The sequence below is a fragment of the Danio rerio genome, chromosome 9, assembly GCF_049306965.1.
Source record: "Danio rerio strain Tuebingen ecotype United States chromosome 9, GRCz12tu, whole genome shotgun sequence".
NCBI lineage: Eukaryota > Metazoa > Chordata > Actinopteri > Cypriniformes > Danionidae > Danio > Danio rerio.
Window position 1 is genome coordinate 28,544,323 of NC_133184.1, and position 27,568 is coordinate 28,571,890.

The window sequence follows — 27,568 nt, forward strand, 5'->3', positions numbered from 1 at the left end:
TCTCCGTGTTAGACCCTAGTCTTGTTTACCTTTGTTTTCCTGTTTAGCCGCCTGCCTTTAGACCTATTGCCTGTTACACGACTACGATTCTGGACTGCCTGAATATACTCGTTTGCACCTGCTTGATCATTGCTTGCCTGATGCTGAATAAACCTGCATCTCTGTCACCCTGTCCCCTGTCGTTACAATAAGTAGTTTAAACATGCAGCAAACTTTTTTTGAGTGTGTCTGTGAGGGTCAACAGAAAGAAAATTACACATTTATATTGTATCTGTGTGTTAAAATTATGACAGAGTGCAGTAGACAGTACTATGAGTCAAGCCACAACAGAAAGCAGAATCAACCACAAAATGCACCCAAATGCTACATTGTGGATATTTTTAACAAAGCTTTATATACTTGTGTTCCAGTATCTACATACAACATCATCAGACTGTCAAACCGCACTCTTTCTATGAATGTGAATTGTGACAGACCGCCATGACAGAACAAATATTGCTTGACCACAGGCTGTGATGTCTAATTACAGTAGCAATGCTGTGATACCTTATGTGCACGTGCAATAACAGGGAAACACCAGATAAAAGAGAACTTGGAATTTATTGAATTTTTCTTTTTAACAGCTGTCCTACACTTCCTCAACCTGCTTGTCTGAACTTCCTCTCTTTAGGATCCGACCAGCGTCCACAGGAGGAGTCTGTAATCCACTGACCCATGCTGGACGTCCTCTGGGAGAACATGTCTAGAGTGCCAGGCCACTGCAATCTGAGCCCTTATCCTGCTAGGACGTCCTTCAGTGCATTGAGGTAATGTTGGCTGTATTACACACTCTTTCTGAATGAGGGTTATGGATGAGCGTTCAGCTGGTGTAAAGGATCTGTGCAGTCATAGCCTTTCACCTGTCAGCATATGGTCTGAGTCAGAGATCATAACGCCATATGCTTGCTCTCACTGTCCAGACGTCTCCAGCTGGACTATGCAAAGCATACCTTTATGTTTTTCATTTGTCTCAGAAGTGTTTTTTTTTTTTATAGATTTAGTTATGAAATGGAAAGTGTACACAGAAAATTGTAAATAATAATAATAATAATATTGTAGCATTTATTTACTGTGTAATATTTAGCGAATATTGATTGTATTAAATATTATTTATTTATTCAACTATTTGTTTATATATATACATGTAGAAAATAAGATAATTAGACTGTATCATTTCATTAATTCATCCTTTATTTATTTATTTATTTATAAACATTTAGCGAATAAACTATGTAGGCTGTTTATTATTTGACTGGTTGGTTGGTTGGTTGATTGGTTGGTTTGTTTAGTTGTTTATTGGTTCATTTATTTATAGATTTAGAATGACCTGAACTACATATTTTGTATAACAAAGTATTTTAACATTTGGTTGATTTGTTGTTTGATTTGTTTGTTTATTTACAGACATGTAAAAAATAAACTAGTAAGACTATGACAAATATGTTTTGTTTGATTATTTATTTATTTATTTATTTATTTATTTATATTTATAATGTAGCTTGGGTAACAAAAAGTTTATTTATCGATTGATTTGATTGATTGATTGATTGATTGATTGATTGATTGATTGATTGATTGATTGATTGATTCATTCATTCATTCATTCATTCATTCATTCTATTTCTGCAGGCACAAGACATCAACATAACATCATATTGACATTCTACCCCAACGTCAGGGGTTTTGATGTCAGAACCTAAATTTATGTCCAATGTCCAACCTAAAATCAACTAAATATCAATGTCTAATCATGTTACACTTTGGCGTTGTGTGGACGTTACCGCTGTGACATCCATCAGATGTTGGATTTTATTCACTTTCTAACACAACCTAAAATCTATCAAATATCAACGTAATTTGATGTTGTTATTGGATGTCAAATTAACACTGTCCTTAGACAATAACATTGAATTTTGGTCACCTGATAACATGACCTAAATCAAACCTAATATTAACATCTTATGATGTTGTGTGCCTGCTGAGTTTGTTCGTTTATTCATTCATTCATTCATTCATTCATTCATTCATTCATTCATTCATTCATTCATTCATTCGTTAAAATGGTTTTGGCTTAATTTCTTGATATATGTAAAAATAAAACATTAAACTTGAAATCATCTTAGAGTAAAAACTTCAATAATAATAAAAAAAAAAGTAAATACAGATTTAGTTTTGATATTAAACATTATTCTGGATGTTAAGTGAACCTCTCGGTTATCTCTGTTATCTCAGAACCTCTGTTGTAACCCTGCAGGAGGAAACAGAAATGTTATTTTACAACAATATTATGGGGAATGTCATTTCAACATAACTCGGAGTTCCCGATCTGAAGGAGAACTGTATTGTTCAAGTCAAATGTTAGAACATGTTATCTGAACATTTTAATTACTGTTTAAGATTCTATATAATTAAAACCAAATCTTCAATTTTAACAGCATTTTTGTTTTGCAAAATTTATTGAAAGCTGCTTTTCGTTTTACCAGCTTTTCCCTCATGTCTCCATGTACTTATTTTTTAATTTAAAATTTAATGAATACTAAAGAGCAGCATTAGTGTTTCCGAGTGGTCCATACAGCAGTATTACTGTCAACTTTAATTTCATGCTTAATCTTGAGGTCATATTAAAAAGACACATGCTGCTTTTTTTCATCTGCCCTTGTCATTTACACAAAGGATCGGAATGACAGTGAGGGAAAGAAAGGAGGAGAGGAGGAGAGCAACACAGAGAAGGGTGCAGATGTCTAAAGCAAGTAATGAGCAGAAAAAGGGAGTGAAAGGTAAAGGTCAGCAGTCTCTCATGATAGTCTGTGATGCTGAGACTTAGCTAAATCTTCCTTCGCTTCATTTAAAAGTCCTTCTTTTGTAAAGTTGTCTGCCGGGGAAGGAGGAAACTAAGTAGCCAGGAGATTTAGATGTCTGAAGAAACAGCGCAATGCTAATGAAACTGAGTACATAGCCTTTTTTTTAGACTTTTAGATCTATCTCACGTTAAGAGAGCTTAAGCCTCTTTTGTTGGTCGCTAGAATCCCATCACTGATAAGCCTTAAGTTTGACCTAATCTTGTATGTGTGTGTGCTTGTCTCTCTCTGTGTGTGTTAAATATCATAAGCAAACCTCCACTGAGAACATTTTCCATGCACCAACTTTAGTCAGTGGTTGTACAGATTTATATCCAGACTTCAGTGTGATTGTTTGGCCTTCAATCTGACAGAATGTAATAACACACATCAACTGGCGTCACTGCAGAGCCAATCAGACCAAAGCACACATTTCAGCACTGTAGTTTTGCTGCTGCACTCAACAGGGGCACTTCTGATGACAAAATTGTCCTGAGAAAGAACAGAAATCTTTTAAGACAAAAAAGTGCTTTTAAAAGCTCAAGCCAAATCCTGAAATTTGGACTCGCCAAGTGCCAAATGACAGTAAGTGGGAAGTATATGAAACAGTGTTACTCTGTAGGTTGCCAGTAACATTTTTTGTATTTCTTTTGTGTGATATGGTTTAGCATGAATTGTAAATAATGAGAGCAGCTCATTAAAACACTTTTCATTATGATAAAACAGATATTATTACCTTTTTACCTTTACCAATATTCTTTTTTTAAAGATATTAATAAAAAAGACATATTTAGTAAAATTAATTCTCAACATGGGGGAAACGTTTCAAAGCAGAACTTTCCTGTGGTTTCCAGGATATCTAACATTTAAAAGAGAAAAAACATATATTAGTTTTGTGGTTTTATATTACCAATGTATACTGTTTGTGCAATGATAGTAATTTATGAACCTACAATATATAAATATTTAAATAAATTGATAATAATTAATAATAATTTCAATAAAAATCAATGTTAAAAATCAAATCACAAATAAAATTACTAAACATGCTGCTAATACTACAGCTATATAAATAATATACAAATAATAAAAACACCATTATTATTATTATTATTATTATTATTATTACCATCATTATTAATAATAATAATAATAATAATAATAATAAGAAGAAGAAGAAGAAGAAGAAGAAGACAACAACAACGTTAATAATAATATTAACACTAATATAATAATAATAATAATAATAATAATAATAATAATAATAATAATAACACAATTATTATTATTATTATTATTATTACCATCATCATTAATAATAATAATAATAATAATAAGAAGAAGACAACAACAACGTTAATAATAATATTAACACTAATATAATAATAATAATAATAATAATAATAATAATAATGATAATAATAATAATAATAATAATAATAATTATTATTATTATTATTATTATTATTACTATTGTTGTTATTATTATTATTACCGTTGTTGCTGTTGTTGTTGTTGTTGTGATGGTGGTGGTGGCTATTGTCATATATTAATAATAATAATAATAATAATAATAATAATAATAATAATAATAATAATGATAATAACAACAATAATAATAATAATAATAATAATAATAATAATAATAACAATAATAATAATAATAATAATAATAATAATAATAATAGAAGTACTGCTACTATTACTACTACTTTTACATTTAATAATAATAATAATGACACTATTATTATTATTATTATTATTATTATTATTAATAATAATAATAATAATAATAATAATAATAATAATAATTTTTTACTGTTATTATTATTATTATTATTATCATTATTTTATTTTTATTTTTTACTTTATTATTATTATTATTATTATTATTATTATTATTATTATTATTATTATTATTATTATTAATATTATTATTATTAACCAGGTCTGGATGTTTATGATGGATTCACTCATTGGCCAGCTACCAGACAACCTAGTTTTATCCTCTGGCCGGAGCACTCACTTTATGTGTGGGAAAGGATACGGATGAAGAGAGAAACTCTGCTGGTAATCCATCTCTGACCCAGCCTTCACATCCAAAGGTTATTGGGTCTCTATCAAATCCTATCATGTATATTGCCATCCCACAATGCTCAGAGACGGCGCCGCCATCAATCGAAACAGTGTGTCTTTGTGTGTTTCCACACAAGATTAAAGACAGCGACATTATAGATGGGATTAGAGATGTTTGTGTGTGAGAGAGAAAGCAGAAGATATTGCACTTCACTTCCAGTATGCGAGGCTGGGTGCTAAAGTTTTCCTGTGTGGCGTTTAACTCATACAACAGACAAAAACACAGATCCATTCAGTATTATGGCATCTAGCAGTGTGGTTTGGAACAAGCTCGCACTGACTCATGAACCAGGGGAGAAATGGTTCTTTGGAAAGAAGACATGTCTTGGTTTGAGGAGCTTATGGCTGAGGAAATTAATAATTCAGCCTCCTTTTTTTCACTCCTACTCCAGTCCGGTCATCTGATCTTGAGGGTCTTATTAGAGGTTATATGGATTATTATAACTTATTCTCTCAGCGGACTCATAAACATCCAGACCTGGATAATTGAAATGTGCTCAATAAAGGTGGGGTCACACCACATGTTTCTGCCTATTTTACATCTGTTCAAACATAAGCCAATTCAGGAGATCAGAAACACTTATTCAAAGCTGATGCGCATTAATTTGTGAGCCAAAGTTAATGTTTGGTGACCTTTGACCTGTAAATTTTTACAATACATAAAAGTGAGTGACTATTTAAAGGCCTTTTATGCCTGAATTTTAAAGCTATAGAATGAACATATAGCATTGTGAATAGTCATCCTATAGTATGTAATGATAAACATCAGGACACAAAATGGAAAGCGTAATAAATGTAAAATTTGATTAGTTCACGACAATCGACAATACAACAATATTCAATAGATCAATATTCTGGTATTATCTTAAAATAAAAAAAATAAAAATCATAATATTTCATGATTAATTAAAAGGTTATCATTTTTGGATTCCATTTCAATTCACAGTAAATACCTTTAAGTAAAAAGGGGAACCTAGTCTCAAATATTATGCCATTTATTATAATGTGCTCAGGTGAAGCTGAAGTCAGAATTATTAGCCCTCCTGAATTATTAGCCTCACTGTATATTTCCCCCCAATTTCTGTATATCGGAAAGAAGATTTTTATCAACACTTTCCACACATAATACTTTTAATAACTCATTTCTAATAACAGATTTGTTTATCTTTGCTATGATGACAGTAAATAATATTTTACTAGGTATTTTTCAAGATACTAGTATTCAGCTTAAAATGACATTTTACAGCTTTTAATTAGGTAAATATGCAAGTCAGAGTAATTAGGCAAATCATTGTATAATGACAGTTTGTTTAAGGAAGCTAGTAATATTGACCTCAATATATATATATATATATATATATATTAAAAAACTTAAAACTCCTTTTTTTTTTAGCTGAAATAAAACAAGACGAAAAAAAAAAAATATATATATATAGGAAATAATGTAAAAAGTTGTTTTTACTGATACAAATTATTTGGAAAAATATTTGAAATTTTAAAAAGTGTGTTGATAATATTTAATAATAATAACGAATATTCATTTATTCATTCATTTTTTTCTTCGGCTTAGTCCTTTTAATAATCATAACTGGCCAGTCGGAAAAAATATTACCTAAGGAAGCTAGTAATATTGACCTCAATATATATATATATATATATTAAAAAACTTAAAACTCCTTTTTTTTTAGCTGAAATAAAACAAGACGAAAAAAAAAAAAAATATATATATATATATATATTTATATATATATATATATACACATACATATATATATATATATATATATATATATATATATATATATATATATATATATATATATATATATATATATAGGAAATAATGTAAAAAGTTGTTTTTACTGATACAAATTATTTGGAAAAATATTTGAAATTTTAAAAAGTGTGTTGATAATATTTAATAATAATAACGATTCATTTATTCATTCATTTTTTTCTTCGGCTTAGTCCTTTTAATAATCATAATTTAATATTGAGTCGCCACAGCGAAATGAACTGCCAACTTATCCAGCATGTTTTTACGCAGTGGATGCCCTTCTAGCTGCAATCCATCTCTGGGAAACACACACACGCACACACGCGCACACGCACGCACACATTCACAATCATACACTATGGACAATTAAGCCTATCCAATTCCCGTATACCAAATGTCTTTGGACTGTGGGGGAAACCGGAGCACCCGGAGGAAACCCACGCGAACGCAGGGAGTAATAACAAATATTAAATACTTAAGTCTGCAAAGTTGCAGTAGAAGGCATGTTTTACTTTGTATATGTGTAATGATATACTTTTTTACATATCTTTTACTAACTCAATTAATATTTTAAATGATTATTGGACTTAACAACAACATGGACAAACTTGTGAATAGTCTTGATCTGCAGATCACATGATCTGCAGTAACATGGTTTGAGCAGTGCGGCGCTGTAGCGCAAGACTGCAGTGCAGGCATCCTTGAACAGAAATCAGTGGAAGAGACGAGAGAGCAAACCACAGTAAATTAGTGGCATGTGGGAAGTTTACCAAAACTATAAAATAAAATAAAAACGTGCTGGGCTGTAAACTCTGTAACATTCTTACACCACACATCGCTGAGCAAAGAGGAAATTGACAACGCGGTGAGGCAAGAAAGAGATGCTAATTTTGCATGACAGATTGCTGCACTGAGGGGTACTGTAACTTACAACCGATCGTTTTATCCTCTGCACTACTAGTTGTTGTACAAAATAAACATGAACAGACACTAGAAGGCATGTTGTTACTCGCTCAATCTGTCTCAACCATAGAAATATGTAAATAAAGCAGATTATTTTTAAAACAGATTAACAAAAGTTGTCAACATATTACATCAGGGTACTCATTAGGAAGCTAGAAAAAACTGTGAAATGTTTCATATTCATAATTGTTCTCATATTAAAAAAATTCTTATGACTTAAAAAAAATACAACTGCAAATATTTCTTTCACAATTTGTATTATAATTGTTTAAGTCAATATATTAACTGACTGGAAATATTAATAATCAAAGGCATCTGTATTGTTTATTCATTCATTTATAAATATATATATGATTGGAACTGTGAAAGAAACTGTTACATCACAAGAATTATTCAAATTAGAACCATTTAGAGTACATTTATTATATATATATATATATATATATATATATATATATATATATATATATATATATATATATATATATATATATATATATATTTTTTTTATTATTTTTTTTTTTTATTTTTTTTTTTTTTGGATCAAATAAATGTAGGCCTGGTTTAGCCCAAGTAACAAAATCATATACATATATATTTTTAAGAATGTTATTGAACTTCCATCATGACATGATTTAAAATTTACCATAGCACAATGTCCTAAAAAGTAGTCGTAATGCACATGTAGATTTTGAAATAAATGACTTTTTTTCCCCCATGATTTTGTTTTCAGTAGAATGCAGAGGATAAAGCCGGTTCTGGGAGGTTCAAGTCTTTTGGCTGCGTCTCTGTGTGCCGCATTAGAGAGAAGGAGCCGTTGTCTTGACAGCCCGTCACTGTGGCGACCGAGCACATTCCAGGTTTGTTTCCTTTGATTCGGCATTCAGGGAAACGTGCATTAGTCAGACGCTCACCATGCAGGAGGCTGCTGCCTTTATTTATGTCCATCATCATTCTCTCTCAAACCAAGATGGATTAGCACGCTAGTGTACTGAAACACAGGCCACGACAAACCTCAAAGAACCAGGGAAAGCTTTTAATGGCTGCAGGTGCACAATATAAGTTTAATGAATACTCGGGAAGGACACATAAATCCTTATGCACACATTTGCAAAGTGACAAGCATTGATTTCTTTGTAGGCTCGTGGATTATGGATTCTTACACTCTCTTAAAGGCTGTAAGAAAAAGAGGCTTTGCTATTTTGTTGATGTGCTTATTCGTATTCCCTACTTGTATTTGTTTATTGCTAGTCACTAATGAAATAGATATGTATTAAAGTCTTACCATTACTTTTATATATTTCTATGATGGTACTTGAGATATCACAAAAACTTTGATGTCTTTGACAATTCAAATATGAGCTGAAAACACAGAGGCAATCGGCTCCACAACCCAGCAGGTGGGAATGCGGGAAAAACCAGCTCCCCTCCTTTCCTCCATTTACATTTGCAGCCCCTGCAAATTTGTTCAACCACCCCTCTACATACTGTACTCACACAGAATGGTAATTTCAAAGTCTGAATGTTCTAAATCAACCCAAGTGGCTTTATCTATCATGTTTGATATCATTTGAAATGTCTCAGTGCGACTGGTACAATGGTCTCATTCTCTCAGAAATAGACGTAATCAAAACAATAAATATATAACTTTAGGTATCTTTTGAACCACTACGAAGGGTGTGCCTTTCCTATAGTCAGAAACTCTTGCAAATGCCTTTTGTTATTCGCACACCCCTTTCCTCAAGGAGATTCTTGGATTGACTACTGAAGGTAAAGTTTCTAAATGTTCGGCATGATTCTGTTATCCAGATCAGCCCATAGCGTAGACCTTCATGTTCCATACTATGTATATTTTTAAGTCAGGTATGCATCTTTTGATTTTGGATCTATCTTTGAGAATTTGATGTCTTGTATTGATTGTTTGTAAATTGGCTGAATAGTTGGCATAATACATATTTACCTGACTAATAAATTGTTATGTGTGAACATATTTTGCTTACTCTGTAATTATTAATTTTAGTAGATTACGCTGTATCCTTGTTTCTGCACTTTTTGTGTCAGGTCAGTAGACGGACTAAAATCCAGTTGAGATGCAGCATTGGGCATGCTAATTGTATTTTAGGGATCCGACTGACTCTTGATATTGATTCAGGTGTACTTGGGTGGAAAGGGCATTTACTTCCGTCTAGGACAACAAGGAGTTGCATGACTAACCTAGATAGGGTACCCGACCCTTGTTTGAACATAATGTTATTCTAAATTAAGTGTATATTGGAAACCATGGGCTTGGCTAAACCAAAATTATTATAGAGTACAGTAGTCGGTTACATTTATAATAATAGCCCTAACCTCTGATTGGAAATGTATTGTCTTTACTCAAGGGTGTACATCTAAGGAGGACTAATCAAAAATATTTTAGAATGAGCAAGCATGGGAGCGGCCATCTAAAAGTAGTAGTCATCTACCTCTGTTTAATATCTAAGACCGACAAGAGTGTGACCGTGAGGTACGCCATCGTCCGGGGTGATCTCTCTGAGCAACATGAGCAGCCGAATGAACAAATGTAAAAGTTACGAGTGAAGATAAAAGGTTCAAACATTTATCTAAATTATATATTGATATGATCTTCTTAATGTTTTATGATTGGAGTCAGATAAAACAAAAGATAAATATAATAATATTCTAAGCCACCTCATATTCAAATTGGAGTTAGATAAGAGTTACATTTGAAGTAAATCAACATTGTTCACTGGAAAGACTGAACATGCGTTGAACCTTCATCCACCTCCATTGGACCAACTGGGTGGACCTTACAGTACTTTTAGAATTGTTGTAAGTTCACAATATGGCAAATACATAAGGTGTTAATTTAGTGCATGGCATTAACATATGTCAAGGTTACATTTTTAGATTTACATTTTACATATTTATTTTAGTGTTTTTAATTTAAATTATTATTTTTTTCTTGTTTTATTTTATTATTAATAATTACACACTACTTTACAAAAGTCTTGTTGCCTATTTAATCTTTAAGAACAACAAATAATAACGTGACTTCTAGTTAATCGTTTGGTATCAGAAGAAGTAAAGGTCTCTAGATTATGCTTATTTTACCAAAATAAAATATCACCATGCCTTGATTTTTAATTATTTAATTAGGACAGTAAGGTCTGACTTTGCTGAGACAAAAGTCTTGTCACTTAACAGAAATAATGTGCAGTATAGAATATAAAATCACGGTGCAGTGAGAAAAGAATTCATATTATGTATAACTCCCATGAGCTTGGATGACTGGATGCATACATCTCTGCAACGACTCAAATGACTTATTACTAAAGTCATCTGGAATGGCAATGAAAAGTGTTCTTGCAAGACTCCCAAAGTTCATCAAGATTCTTTGGATTCATCTTCAGTGCCTCCTCCTGATCTTACCCCAGACATGCTCAATAATTTTTATGTCTGGTGACTGGGCTGGCCAATCCTGGAGGACCTTGATCTTTTTTGCTTTCAGGAACTTTGATGTGGAGGCTTAAAGCTGATTTATACTTCTGCATTAAGCGCATGTGTAGGTGCATAGCACACCTCTCAAAAGTGTAACTACATGACGCAATGACGTGTAGCGCAAGCTCTGTGATTGATTGGTCGGCTTGGTAGCACTGACAAGTGTGGGTAGAGGTGAGAGCCGTGCGAGCCCGATGCAACGAGTGTTTACAAGTGTTAAGTTCCATGAAGGAGCTCCGGATGGAAACTGTTTTGTGTTTATTTTATAATTAACGTTGTTGAACGTCTGCCGATTTTTGCCTCAAAAAGAGCGAGTTTGAGCCACTTGTACATTAAGGTTGTGTTCAGAAAAAAAAAACAACAGCGAAGAAACTCGACACAGAGGAACATAAACACCTACTGCCAGCTAGCATTTCGGAAGTGTTATTGCAGAGCTACACACATTGTATGCGACGTGGGTCATGCCGATCACTTGACACAGAAGTATAAACCAGGCTTTAAGTATGAGGAGCGCTATATTGCTGAAGAATTTGCCCTCTCCTGTGGTTTGTAATGTAAAGGGCAGCAGAAATGTCTTGATAACTCAGGCTGTTGATGTTGCCACCCACTCTGTAGATCTCTCGCACCATCCCATTTTTTAATATATATACACTAAAATCATTTTTATTAATGTTTATATATATATTTTTTCTTTTTTTTTCTTTCTGACAAAATAGGACTGTAGAGAGTTCGTTTGTTCATTCATCCGTCCGTTCGTGTGTGCATGTGTACGTGCGTTTCTTCCTTCCTTCCTTCCTTCCTTTATTTATTGTGTCTATATAATAAGAAAACTTATTAACATAGTTTTAAGGTATAATTTTTTTTTTGTTATTCATGATTTTGCTTAATTTTTTTAAAGTCAATAAAGCAAAAATAAATAAAATTATTCCATCACTGAAAAAGTTTAATTGTTTTAATATCCTTATGTTATAGAATCAGCTCGGAGGTCAGGAGAATAAGCATGGAAAAATAAAGATATGAGAAAACATGTTGGGTGAGTTACAAATGATATTTGTGTGCTCTTTAAAGGCACTGAAGAAGTAAATGCTTTATATACTGTACGTGTGTTTCAAATGATAATAAGCAATAAAATCAATTTATGGTGGGTGGTTTTGTGAAACTCTTAGTCATAATGAAATGATCAAGATACAGGCCTAGTTGGAAAGCTATGTGTGTGTGTTTCTGCACTGAAGGTATGGTGAGATATTTTAATGATGTGAATAGGTGTGCACTTAAAAAAATATGCCATGGTCAGTTGCACTTTCAAGAAACTCTCCACCAATGAGCTGGTCTTTAGACTGGTAATAATTTAAACCCATCAGAATTTCCTCAGCCCAATGAAATGAGGGCTTTTGTTCCTTTCTTTCATGCTAACGTCATGTCGCAGGTGAGCTAGAGCTATTCCGAACACACAGGCTGCAGCATTTGGAGAGAAATCTCTGCCAGCAAACCACCGGCTCCCCAGGTTTCTGCTGTAGCTTATTATTTTCCCGGCTGAAAAATGGAGAGGCTCTTTCTGAGGCAGCGCGGAGGGAACACTTAGGGCCCAAATGGGTCCTCGCTAAAGCGATTCAGTGTATCTGTCCCCCGCTGCGGCTGTCTTTCTCTCCCATTCACTCGCATATTCATATCTTAACACCGGGAGCGCCGAACACTGCAGCTTTTGAGGAAGAATTAGGGGAAGATTTAAAAAACGATACGAGCGGGCTATAATTTCAAGCCTCTCCTAATGTTTTATTAATCCGTTCAGATAAAAGAATATGAATTGAGGTGCTGTAACGACACCTAAAGTCCATATATTATGAACGTGGTTGGAAGCGTTGTACACGTGTTATGAGGGAATATGAAAGAATCTGGAGGAGGGCAGGAAAGCAGAGACCTTTTAATGTGGACCTGAATGAGAGCTGGACTCTCTCTTTCTCTCTCTCTCTCTCTCTCTCTCTCTCTCTCTCTCTCTCTCTCTCTCTCTCTCTCTCTCTCTCTTTCTCTTTCTCTTTCTCTCTCTCTCTCTCTCTCTTTCTCTCTCTCTCACTCTCTCTCTCTCTTTTTTTCACGCACAAAGGTTTGGCTCTTTGTATCTGGATGATTCAGTAGTAATTCTGGCTTGAGCTCTGAGAATCGGACACGTTCCCAGGCATGCCGCTCAGGAGGGTGTGAATAAATGAGTCTCTCTCTTTCTGGCCACGTACTCATTGAAAGGCTTTGTGACAAGCTCATTTATTTTGCAGAGTGAATCCCCTAAGTTATAATTCCACGTGTGTGAATGGAATAAAGGAGTCGCTTCTACTGTACCGCTCCAAACCCGCTGGCATAGTTTATAACTTTTTCTTTGTAAACAGAGGTCTGGGTTTAGCCCATTGTTTATTTGACCTGTTTACAGTTTTTACTGTTTATTATCAAATATAATACTGATAAAATGGAGAAGTGCAAATATAGCTGCCTGAGACAACTAGTACAAATTGTCATCTTTTTTGATTTTATAGATAAATTAATGAATGACAGTGTTTTTATAACTTTTCCTTGTAAAAAAAAAAAAAAAAAGAGATGTGGTGGGATGTTTACTTTACTGGTTTACTGCTTTTTGCTTTGTGATCCCGAGACTTTAAAACTAGCCATAAGGGTCAGTTTAAAAAAGAGAGAGAGAGAGATTTTACATCACCTAAAAGCTAAAAAAATATGCTTTTTATTGATGTATGGTATGTTGGGACGGGACAATATCTGGCCGAGATTCAGCTATTTAAGAATCTGAAATCTAACAGTAATAAAATGCAAAATAAAAAAATTTAAATAAAGGGTATCTTAAAAAAAAAAAGGTCTTAAAAAGTCTTGAAATGTCTTAAATCTCAAAAGCAAAAATATAAGCCTTAAAACTACTGTGATATTGTGTTTTAGGTCTTAAATTTCCTAATTTTTTTTTTGTTCGCGTATACAGTAGCTACCCAATCTGGCCATTAACACCCATACAATCACTAACAAATATGAATAAAATGCTTAACTTTTTATTTAAAAACAGCATTTAATTACTTTCCTGACAGTAACATTTGTTTAAATGTTCTCTATTTATTTACTGCTGAGCATACTGACCTGACCTATATTATTTTATTAAATGATTATTTTTGTATTATAAAACTATAATAATTTTTTGATTGGACATGTGAAAAACCTTTTCCAACTGGGATATTAGAAAAAATATCCTTAGCATTTAGCCCTGTATAAGTCTAAAATTTAATTCATAATGGTCATAAAAATGTATTAAAAAGTCTTAATTTTAACTTGGTGAAACCTGCAGAAACACTTTAAATATTCATAAAACTGCCTTTAAAGTTGACCAAATTAAGCTCTTCGTAATGCATATCAGTAAGTCATGATTTACTGTATTTGTAGTACAACATTTACAAATATTTCATTGGTAGTTTCATTGGTAATATTTCAATTCCCTTTCTTTTATTAAATATGCATATATTTTTCTCCAACTTTGTTATTTTATTAAAGTTACGCAATAGAAAAGAGTTCTTATTATTTCCTACCCTATGCATTCTTCCAGTGACTGCTACTTTTCCCCATGATTTTAAATATGTGTGCCTCTGTTGCCTAGCAACTTCTTGCTAACTAAAACAACTTTCTGTTGGCAAAAGCATAACTTTACTTCAGATATGCCTTTCAAAACAGCATATTCAGTGCCGTGAAAAAGCTTTTACTCCCTGCTTGAGAAACTAAATGAAACAGAGACAAAAATATTAGCTGGTGGTCTAACATAGCCTAACTATACATTTATACTCTATTTTTCAAAAAAGGTCATATGTTTAGATTGATGACTTAATTAAATATATTGACAGACATTCAAAACTTAATTTCATTATCTCAAAAGAATTTTTGAACGTAATTATGACATCTGGAATGAGAATGGCCAGAATGGCCGCTATGGTAGTAGTTATATAATTCTTGTAGTTCCAGTGTTAAAACAAATATTAGATTAAATTAAAATTAGTGTGTTTCTTTGTAGTAAACTCAAAAAAAGTTTGCTGTTTGTTTTAAATTACTTATTTAAAATGAAACAGCACAATTCTTGTGTCTTTTTACTTAATAGTTTTATATTCAATCCACATAAATTTGTATAAAAAAACAAAAAAAAAAAAAACTAATTACTTAATTCCTTCATGTTTTATTTTTTTACAGTGTTTTAACATCTGAAATAAAGTATAGAACCACAACACATTTATGAGAAGATTCAAGAGAAGAAAAAAAAATTAAGTAATTAAGTTACACTTAAACATTTTAGCTTACATATTGTTTAGATAATTACCGTATTATAATACACAATTGATTGACTGAAAATGTCTTTTAAAAATTGATTTATTATTTAATCTGTAACAATCAGGAAACATAATACAGTGGTGAAAAAATCACCATGAATTCAGTGAACAGCATTAAAATGAAGAAAAACCATGTCGCAATGCCATTAAGAACTCTAGCTGCATATTCTGCAGAACCTCCAGCTTGTGAATCTCCATGTTTAGGGCCAGAAATCTCTCACAGCCTGGCATCAGTGCCTCATGAGGTCATTGAGTAGCATTGTTTCATGCTGGCTTGAAAAAACACAAACAGTGGTGGTCTTTTCTGTGCATCCTGCATTTCTTGTAGTTCATCACAGCCAGTAACGAAGACCTGAAGTGTGTGGTCAGACACTTCCACGATACTATTGACCTTGTGCTGTGCGATTGTGTGTTGTCTGAGAGCACATCTGTTCTCATTAGCTGTACATTGAAAGCCTATCTCAGAATGATGAATGAATACAAGTTGATCACAAAAAAAAATCGTTCTGTAGTGCTACACTTGTGGAATGTATTAGACTTTTTTTATATAGTTTTTTTTTTTTTTCAAAGGCAGTAATTTGTGCAATTTGTACCTGAATTAAGAGTTTAATAAATCATGGAAAAAAGGAACATTGTGCCATCATTTATTCATCTCACCTCACTTTTATATTGCTGTCATACTGCATTTGCGTTCATTTTGGTAGCTTTGAATGCTTCCATTTAGTGTAATTGAACTGAAAAAAAAAACGAATGTGGTAAAAAATGCTGTCTTTTGTATTCATGAGTGTGAGTTTAAAAAGACACGAGGCTGATTAAATGATGACAGAAGGGTCATGTATTGCTTAAATAAGAAATGTGACAAATTGAAGCTGATTTTTTTGTTTTTCTAAAACGTGTGAAGTCCGTATGGTTTAATTCACTCTGATAGCTTGCGGCGGTCCAAGTGTAAATTTCCCAGTAGCAAACGTCCAAAGTCCAACTGCGATAAACACAATTGTCTCAATTATAATCAGCACTGTCGAACCAAAGCAATTATTTTGGGGCTGTAAATCAGTTGGAATCAGTCGGATTAATAAAAGTGTAATTAATATTAATGAACTGCGGTACTGTCAACAGGGGACTGCAAATTAAAATGAAGCTGAAAAAGCATAGCTCATTTTGAGTTGTCATTAATTTGCTGGTGGGATGGAGGCCTTTTATATACAGTACTTTTCATTGCGTATTATGAATGTGTTCAAATCTTGCTTTTGTAGGGTTGAAGTATTTAGTGCTATACGGACATAAATACTATAGATATATTTGGATGTCTATAAATACACTGACATTCAACATTTAAATTTGGTTGTTTCTTTCTTTCTTTCTTTCTTTCTTTCCTTCTTTCTTTCTTTCTTTCTATTTGAAGTTGTAGCTGCAGCAGGCGTGTATGAAGTAGTAATATATGGTAAAGGTTGTGCTGCTTAAAAAAATGTGGAAACCATAAAAAATATTTGAAACCTGTCAGTGTCTTTATGACAGATTAGTAATATAAAAAGACATAATTTGTCATAAATCTGTCATAAAACCGATTAACATGAGGCCATAATAATCGTCATGAGTTTTATAACAATATCATTAATATTTTTCTTGACTTTTATTTCGTTAACGACAGTGGTACAAATTTAATTTGCCATTGAAATGTCTATACATATCATTAAATAATAATGGTGATGATATGAAATTATTTGACTAATACTGCAGTAATGGAAAAATTTACTGGCAGCCTATACACATTTTTTTTTTTTTACTGTAAATTAAAAATGGAAACTTCTGTTAATTGAGAGTGTGTCCACCTTAAAAAAAAAAAAAAAATAAAAAAAAACTCAAACAATATGCGTTTTTTGACGGTTAAACTGCTGCAAAAAATGCACTGTACAAAGAAAACATTTATATTTCTGTTAAATAATTAACATACTTTTACACTCTCACAGACGAGCTGAAGTTTACTGTTAATCCAGTCAGACTCGCATATGTGCAGAGTATTGGGACGTCACTTCCCGCGCACGGCTGTTTAGAAAAATACAGAAAAACAACTGTAGATTAACTGATAGCATATTTACTGACGAGGAAAGCGCATAAAAAGGTAAAAAATCATTAGGTAAATGCTTGTTTGAATTAAATTTAACCACTCATAGTTCAGCTTGTCCTTAATAAAAAAAAAAGTCTGTTCTTATCAACAATATCCAATGTAATTCACTGGTGTACTTTCCATGGCCGGTTTAGACAAGAAAATAATCATTTGAAATAACGATAAAAAGGTTATGAAACAGTCTTGTAACTAAAATATTGTAATATTATTTATAAATCATACTTACCAGGGTAAAACAGAGGAAAAACTACAGTATGCCCCGGTGTCCATCAACACTGTCTGAGCTGCGATCCCCTTCCCATAATGCAATTAAAAAATGTATATATACAGAAAAACACCTGTAATACGTGTAGTACGGAAAAAATCCTTTAAAATATACTGTCATAACTGTACAGATTTTTTTTTACAGTGTGACACTTTTAAAAATGAATTTCATGATAAATTAATTTGTCAGAGTGGCAATTATAATGGCATATTAATGATCATGTTGTCATGACAGAAAAATTTGCATTCTACTCGCGTAGGTATTACATTGGAATTTTAATTCACCACACAATCACTAGAAAAGTATGTTCCATATAGAATGAGACCGGTATGAATGAAATTCAGACGTATCCATAATTTTTCATTTTCACATGACCAACAGCATATCAGTCAGGTGCATACAGTAGCTACAAAACCATTCATGATTTCTCATGCGTGACATCATGGAATAGTAAAGTTTCCATTGGATACGCAGCTCGCTATCTCTCGTCATCCAGGTACATCTCGCTTACTGTTTTCTGAATACCATGAATTTTGGCATACAGTCCTACTCAGCTCACACACAGTTTTTTTCATACTATATAGCAGTGGTTCCCAAAGCACCCCACCAAATGCGGGTGGATTTCAGCTGTGGTGGGTTAAAGAGCCACCGCCACTAGCCACTTTTTCTGGTTTAAAATAATTTTAAATTGTAGTTTTCTTATAAGCAAGGTTCGACAATGAAGATGGCCCAATATTTGTGCAAAATCGATCATATAACTACGAAGCAGCACGACTGCCAAAAATAACTGTTCGCGCGAGCAAAAGAAAGCAGGTGAATACTGAATGAGAGGACGATCACTCGCACTAACAGCTGATGTGATGCGTGCGACTGTTTAAAATGCATGTGCGCTCCCGTTTCCTTGCGTAAAGCAACCGTGCCTATAAACACAACTAGTGTGATCGGTTCTTTTTCAATTAGACTAGACAAGTTATGCTCATGCACCCACAGTCTTGCTGCTTTTAAGAGCTTCAGAATTGTCTTTTTGTAAGCAACACCGGTTGCTTTTGCTTAAACCATTAACCATAATCTATTAATTGGCCTAACGTTAACCGTGTGCAGGTGATCATCTTTCCATTATCACAAGTGGAATGTTTTTTACCTGCTTTCTTTTGCTTACAGTTATTTTTGTTATTATGGTTTATCATTTTTTAAAATAGCATTTCTTCAGTAGGAGATTAACTCCCCATTTATGTGTAGATAACGGGTGATCTGGGACCTTTAGTCAGGACAGATCACTGTGCATAGTTTAGATACATGACAATAATTGTTTTTTAAATGTCAGTTGTTTTTTTCTTTTTTTCTTCTTTTTTAAAAAAAAAATGTTTTGTTAAATAAAAAGTATAGTATACAGCTATATTTTGCTTATTTTGACATTTAAAATGTGTAGCTAAGAAATAATTATTAATTTATAATTATGGTCAGAGATCAATTTGGTAAATCTTTAATTGAAAAATCTTTAATCTAAAAACTTATGTGAAATAAAAAACTAATTTTAATACGACACTATGAAACCCTGACCCATGTGCTCATGCTCATTGATGCTCATATACAACACAGAAAAAGTAAAATGAATGAGGAGGCATGTGGACATAACACAAAATGTAAAAAAAAAAAAAAAAAAAAAGTTATTTTAGCATGCCAAAGCCAAGTTTATGCATATAAAATATCTTTTCCCAGCAACTAAATTGTGGCTAGTGAAAATGGCGAGTGGCTAGTAATGTTGGAAAACCACTAGTCACAGTATGTATGTATGTATGTATATATGTGTGTATGAATGTATCAACCTATATATATATATATATATATATATATATATATATATATATATATATATATATAGGATGATACATTTATACATACATACAGTACTTACATACATACATACATACATACAGTACATATGCGCGCACACACACACACACACACACATGTATATATAGGTAGGTATATATGTAGGTATTTTGTCCATACAGGAGAAAAAATTGTAGTTAATACTTACATTTAAAAAAAACAACATGCAAATAAAATGCCATAAGCCTTTAATAATTTTTTTTTCCCAGTTGATTGCAACCCCAAGGTTGATTACATTATATTAAAGACACAGTAATAGAGTCAGATGCAGCAGATTGATTTTATGCCACCAGGTTAAACTTTCTGACACCTTTACGTCACTCACATATAAAGGCCATGACTGAACATGGAGGAATGTCTCATGTCTTAGAGTGGTGTTCTCTTAAATTAAACAAATAACAGACTTGGGCCTATTGTTGTATGTCTGTGCTGTTGCGTGCAACTACTTATTGGGGGTCCTGAGTCACTGGCATTGTTATTTTTGGGGTCGCGGGCTGAAAAGTTTGGGAACCCCTGCTATATAGGGAAGTATTCAATTTCGGATGGAGCGAAAGTCATGTTTTGATGTGTTTGTTTATGTCAAGATGTCATAACAAAGACATCTCAAGTAATGTTATGTTGGTAGGCATGCATTAAACTCCATCATATTCATGACAGTCTTATGAACAGACCTTTAAACTAATGTGTTACCAAAAAAGGCTACTTTTACATTGGTTAACAGCAATATGATATTTATTTGCAGTCTTATTCTCTCTCTTATATTGTAACTTACTCTCTTAAATCATACTTTCAAGTGTCCCCCTGTACCTTCATTTTTCCATTTATTCTTTGTTGCTAACAGGATTCTCATTAACATTTCTAAGCTATGCATTTCAAAAGAAGATCTAAACCAGTATTGTACTGTATATTTGCTGTTTTATTTTTTACACCTATTTGTGTGAGCAGATTTCATGCTCCTGCTCCTCTGAGGGGAATGGCTTTGACATCTGCACACTTCTATAATGGTCACTGCAGTCCCTTCGGAGTAAACTCTTGTACACACTTCTGATTTGAGCGCTCCTGCAAACGGCATCACCGACCTGCATAGTGTGTTCAATACGTGCTTGGATCGCTGGGAGGAGGAAGGCCATTTTAACTGAGATGTAGCTTGTTCCTAATGAAAACTTATGGGGTTTGCTGTTTTGCTGAGTCTTCAGAAAGCAACTGACCAATTAGGTCTCATAGGAAAGCCCAAGCACTCAGTGTAGGTGAGCAATAAACAACAAAAATACATCTGGAGATTAAACCCTGATGCAACTCTGTAAACAATTAGAGCTTTGTTGCATCATTGGCCTCCGTGAGCCTTAAACACTATGTGCCGAGTGAGAAGACCTCACAGATTTGCCTATTGTCTGTACGTGAAACCTCAGGAAATCTTGTGTTACTTATGGCATCAAATATTGGTCTTTTCATGCCTCTCTGTTCTTTAGGTCATCAACACATGTTTGTTGGGATTCAAACAGCATGTGATTTTGTTTAAACACTTTAACAATGGGGAAAACAATCTAGTGACTCATAGAGATGCACTTTTAAAAGTCTAGCTTTTTCAGTGCTATATTTTTAAAACAAAATGTTGCGCAACATGCAGCAAACATAACATGAGACATATGCTCAAAGACCTCCATGTATTTACATAGACAAACTACAGAAAGCATTGCAGCTGGATAGTGGAAAACAGTATTCTGTTAAAACAGGCATCTAAAGTGAGCATTATTTGTTGCAACCAGTCCATTTAGATTTTTGTGATGTGATATTTCTAGGGGCACTTATAAAAGTGAAGCTATATTTTCCCTTTTTTTAAGTGATGCTAGCATTTTAACATTAAGGGCATTAAAAAAATAGTTTTTACATTATATATTGTCATTGCTGGTTCCATAAGAACTTTTAGGGTTCATAAAATGTTTCCATCCATCAATGAAAATGGTTTGCAACAATATTAATGTATTTACAATCAAAGTACTAATATTATCAATACACACAAATAAATGTTTCTATACTTAATAAATAAAAATAACTTGTTTATGGCATTACTTCAAAACTTGAATTTTGCTGCCTTCATGTTTATAGGTGTAGATTTACACTTAATAGATCTTTAGATATTGGCTTATGTTGGTATACAGCGCTCAGCATTTAGAAGTACACCCCTCACAAATCTATCTTTTAAATTCACATTTTTAATAGGAAGCTATATAATATTATATTTGTGAATATACATTAGATTAGTCAGTAGTGAAGTCAAATCTGGAGCTTATCTAACAAAATAACTTACAATAACAGTGCAAAAACTAGTACACTCAAATTTATGTTTAGAAAAAATGTTAAAAACTAACTTAATAAAAAGGACAAATCAAGAGAAGCAAAAAGAAAAAAATGGAGAAATTTAGTTGAAGGTTGTAATTTTTTTTCAATATTTCAATATTTTTTCTTTCCATTTCTAAATATGTATGGTGACTAAAATATTATTTTAATAAATATTTTTGTTTAATAAATCTGTTTTGTTTAAATGCACCAAAATACATTGCTTAAATTCACTGAGAAATGGATCAAAATATTAATTTTTCAAAATGGGGTGTATTCAATTATGCTGCTGAGCGCTGTATATTTTCATAATTGCATTTATTTAATGAATTGTTCCCCATTTATATACATATATTTAACAATCAAACAAACATAAACCTTTATTAAATAAGTCAATTGTGTCTTGTTTAATTTTTTCTCAAAATATCTCATACGTTAGCGTGAAGTGTTCTAAACTTTAAAGTTTAACAAGGTTAAGATTACTGAATAATCCAGTGCGCATTTTCTCCCAAACCATATTGAGAAATCCAAACTGCATGCCAGCATCTATTTTTGTAATGTAAGACTTTTCTCTGCCCTGCTTTCATATTCTCCGTGCTTCGATCAGCTCATCTTGCATTTTCTAATCACTCCCATGGTGCCTTTCTCCTGACCCATCACCTCTGCCAAATTAAAGTCCCCCTTTTCCATCTTTCCCGGCCGGTGTCATCAGGCATAGAGAGGGCACAGCAATCGTCGGGGTTGTCCCGTTTGATTTGATTGTCTTCTGGATTGATTTGAGCGCATGCAGGAGTTCAAGTGTGATCCAGGGACTCATCTTGCTGTGTCGTGTGAAGTTTGTCAGCTGGAAATCATGGTGTCGGGGCAGACGCTCTCCACGGGGACGGAAGCAGATGCATAGTGGAGCTCTGGTGGGGAATATTGATGGGAAATGAGTGTATGCATGTGGAAGAGGTGGAGGAAAGATGGATATCACATATGTGCAAATATCAGGGCTGTACTGCAAAACTTCAAATTGAAGAATTGGCTTCCTTTCAGTTCATGAGTGTGAACTCAAATTTATTTGGTCACACACCACAGGAATTTGAAATTGCATCTATCATCCTGCATTTTTATATATCTCTTTCCTTTTATTCTGTTGTTTTTTTCTGTCTGTCTCTACCTTTTTCAACCTGTTTGTCTGTCTGTCTCTCTGTCTGTTTGTAAATAATAGAGATTACAATTAGAGTGTGGCCTTAAATTAGCAATTGTTTTTCAGCATATTTTATGTTTTGCATATACAGTGGTCCCTCGTTAATCATGGGAGTTATGTTCTAAAAATGGGGAGAGGCAGTGGCGCAGTAGGTAGTGTTGTCGCCTCACAGCAAGAAGGTCGCTGAGTCGCTGGTTCGAACCTCGATTCAGTTGGCGTTTCTGTGTGGTGTCTCCCTGCATTCGCGTGGGTTTCCTCTGGGTGCTCCGGTTTCCCCCACAGTCCAAAGACATGCAGTACAGGTGAATTGGGTAGGCTAAGTTGTCCATAGTGTATGAGTGTGTGTGTGTGTGAATGAGTGTGTGGATGTTTGCCAGAGATGGGTTGCGGCTGGAAGGGCATCCGCTGCGTAAAAACTTGCTGGATAAGTTGGCGGTTCATTCCGCTGTGGTGACCCCGGATTAATAAAGGGACTAAGCCGACAAGAAAATGAATGAATGAATGTTCTAAAAATAGCCCACAATAGGTGAAATCTGCAAAATAGTCTGCTTTATTTTTTTTTATAATTATCATAGATGTTTTGTTGGAATATTTAACCTATTTCATGCGTGATCAATAAAAAAAAGGTCAGGAGAGGGTTTTCTTCAATGTCAAAAATCTTAGTCATTTATTGGATACAAATGAAGGATTCGATGAACAGAATTCTAGTTATCCCCAATGCAATGCAAGATTTACATTCAGGAGGTGCGCAACAATTCTACATTTCCTGAATAATTTATACACAGCTGATATTAACAGCTGCAGTTTAGTAGAATTTGTCACTTGTCAATCATCCTGTAGTCCTTCGGCAGCCACACCTAAACATACTTCCTCTTTTTCTACAAATTCTCTGCACACAAGCTGACATATAAAGGATGCTCTGCAACATTCTGTCCTTTAAGTATATCTCATTGTACAGGAAAGTTAAAGCTATATTCAGATGTCGATCTTTCCAGTAGCTCCATCTACTTCTGCAAAATGCTAATTAGTATTCAAACATGTCACAGAGAAGGCGTTTGGTTAATATATTACCTTAAGCAATCCAAATGTTTAATAAAATGAAAAGAGACCAAAGTATTAAAAAATTAAAACACTTTCCTCAGACATTTTCACACTTTGTTCCTTTTTTAAACACTTGCCTAACTTCTATCTTTCATTAGCATGTCCAGGGGTCTGTTCTTCGTACATGGATTACTCAGTTAGCTGGATTTGGTTGTTGATGATTTGACACAATCCAGGATCGTTTCGTTATTCAAAGCTCATCTGAGAGTTGTTGTCATAGCAACAGTTCTGGTAGCTCAAACCTGCTTGGGAGCAGGATCAATTCATATAAACAGGATTAAATTGGGTCAGTTTAAGCAAAGATAATACTGAAAGTATGTACTGAATGCTGATATTTTCTTACAGTAGTAGGTATATACACTTGGAAAATAGTAAATATACATTTTAACTATATATATATATATATATATATATATATATATATATATATATATATATATATATATATATATATATATATAGTTAAAATATATATTTACTATTTTCCAAGTTATTACTATTTCCAAGTTAAGTTATTAATAAAAGTTATGCAATCTGCACTCCGAAATAAAAGTACAAAGACTTATACCTGGTGGTTCAGAGAATAGACAATAGACATGCACAATATGCAACTTTTTTTTTTTTAAGAAATATTATGCATTTATGCAGTCATGAACATGTTTTGACAGCTACTATGACGGTGATTTGATGCTTCACAAAAGTTGCAGACACCTAACAATATCGAAATGCTTTTGTGATGCAAAATTAATTTAAACATCAAGTTATTTTTTACACCGGTTAAGAAAACGGCTATCGTATCATAATTAACAAACCGTTTACTATCAATTTCATGTAATTTTGCTCACATGGGTAATTGAATATTAATCTGATGATGTCATAACGCTGCTGTGCCTTCAGCTAATCGTTGCATTGCTGATCATGATTTTGAGGATTGATAGATCTGTCCTTCATCTCAGATCAGTTTATCCAGATATTTTTATCAAACTTATTTGAAAAATCAAATTAGCCAGATAAGATTAAAAGATCCAGCATCTGGCCAATCATCTTAGATCACTTAAGCATGGTATGAAGAGCGAACCCTAGAATTCCAAATTTTTGTGCGATGTACATTTTCTAAATTTCTTCCTCTGCCTTTTTTGTTCTATCTCAGGTGTCTTTGACACTGCAGAACATTTTTTTGACATTGTAGGGTTTACAGCATTTCAGAGTCACACTACTAGCGATTGAAGATTATAGTTGTCAACTGGCAACCTAAACGCATTCTGTACTGTACAGGAAATTGATTGACAGTGGTCAACAGCCAATCAGGATGCAGAACAGAATGTGCTAATCAAGGTGCAGAAAACAATATGCTGTAAAAAAAAGAATGTCAAATTGCACAAAAAATTGTGAAACTGCGAGGCCGTGAAAGGTGAACCGGGCTATGGCAAGGAGCATCAAAAAACTTAAATGAAATGTATGAAAAAAATCTCAGATTACAATTAGCAAACACTGCCAGTTTCTTCCTAGGTTTGTTATTGTTTGGGGTTATTTCGATACTGATCAATTTCTTTTAAAACAGTACCGGTGTCAAACGGTGCCTGAATCTTTTGAGCCACAAAATTATTGTAGAAAAGCTTTTTATTTGACAATTTTTTTTATCATTTTATTTGAGCAATGTAATTAAAGTATACATTATACATCAATTCATATTTATATATTTTAATTGCTTTAATATATTTCTGTGATCATTTGTTTGTCAGAATGTATGCAAGATTATTGCCTTATGCAATTAACATTACATTAGCTTGCTACTCACCTATGTAAGTCTGTCATCAAAATCAGGGAACTCTTTCAGTACATTTACATGGACACCAGTACTCTAATTTTAATATGATTAAGACAATCCTCTGATTAAGAGTCTACCATGTAAACAATAATTTTTAATGACCTTAATCTGACTAAAGTCATAATTGAACTAAACAAAAATCAAATGTCATGTTACCGTCATGAAGGACTTTTCGCCGCATTTTGGGACAGGATATTTCATACACACATGGCGGTTTGACACTATTCTCTGCACCTATCGGGTCAGTAAAGGACCACAGACACCTGTACCGTGAAATTCAGAGTTATTTTCTTTCCATTCATGCGGTGTAAAATTTCATTAAAACAACACTCTTCCATCAGTCCTTGAACTGTCAAAGAATTTGATATTTGACTCCCTGTTCAGCCTATTATTTAGGGATGCACCGAAAATGGCGATTTTCTTTTCTTGACCAAAATAAAAATTGTTATGCTTTGGCGCAGTCCATCGCACTGGTTTCACTCTTCCTCCAGACTGAAAATAAAGAGTTTAGATAGATTTATATGATATTCTTTACTTAATATTCAAAGATTCAAAGTACAAGACAAGTCAATCATTTTGGTCCATACAATCTATTTCTGGCTATTGCCAGGACCATACTTAAGATATATTTACAAATGTGGTTGTTTTATTTGCTTGTGTTTCTTACAATCAGTACGATGTAAGTAAGCAACTGAGTTAATCATAAAAAAAGTCCTACAAAATTAACAATAACAATAAATAATATATATAATAAATATGTAATGTAATGTGTATTTATATAGCGCATTTATCATGTATGGTCATACACCCAAAGCACTTCACAATCATGATGGGTGTCTCTTCACTCCACCACCAGTGTGCAGCATCCACTTAGTTGATGCAATGGCAGCCACAGAACAATGGTGCCCGTGCGCTCACCACACACAAGCTATAGGTGGAGTGGAAAGACAATAGCCCCTTTCACACAGTGATACCGGTAAATATCTGTAAAATTTCCGGAACGACCATACCGGTATATTCAAAAAAGCACTGTTAACACAGGCGAGGACGTTACGGAAATTTTACGGAAAAGAGCATTCACACATCCATTCCAAAATACCGGTAAATTCTGACATCATTCACCACAAATGAGCTTTAAATGGCTGCGCTTGTATTTGTAAACATTTGACTAAATTACAAACTCTGTGGATGATCAATATTGTGAACAACTTTCGCAGGATCA

At 33.3% G+C, this 27,568-nt stretch overlaps 1 protein-coding gene across 6 annotated transcripts in view; it reads left to right on the plus strand.

Moving 5' to 3' along the window:
• LOC141376138 (uncharacterized) overlaps nucleotides 1-27,568 on the plus strand; it is a 1,104,960-nt gene that overhangs the window by 784,890 nt on the left and 292,502 nt on the right. Inside the window, exons 1-3 of one of the 6 annotated variants that reach the window (XR_012385424.1) lie at nucleotides 671-806; nucleotides 8,489-8,612; nucleotides 12,226-12,286. The gene's annotated coding sequence lies outside the window, so the exon portion shown is untranslated. Of the gene's footprint in view, nucleotides 807-7,496; nucleotides 7,707-8,485; nucleotides 8,613-12,225; nucleotides 12,287-27,568 lie in introns of those variants that run through there. The other 5 variants (XR_012385423.1, XR_012385427.1, XR_012385428.1 and 2 more) reach the window with 5 other exon arrangements.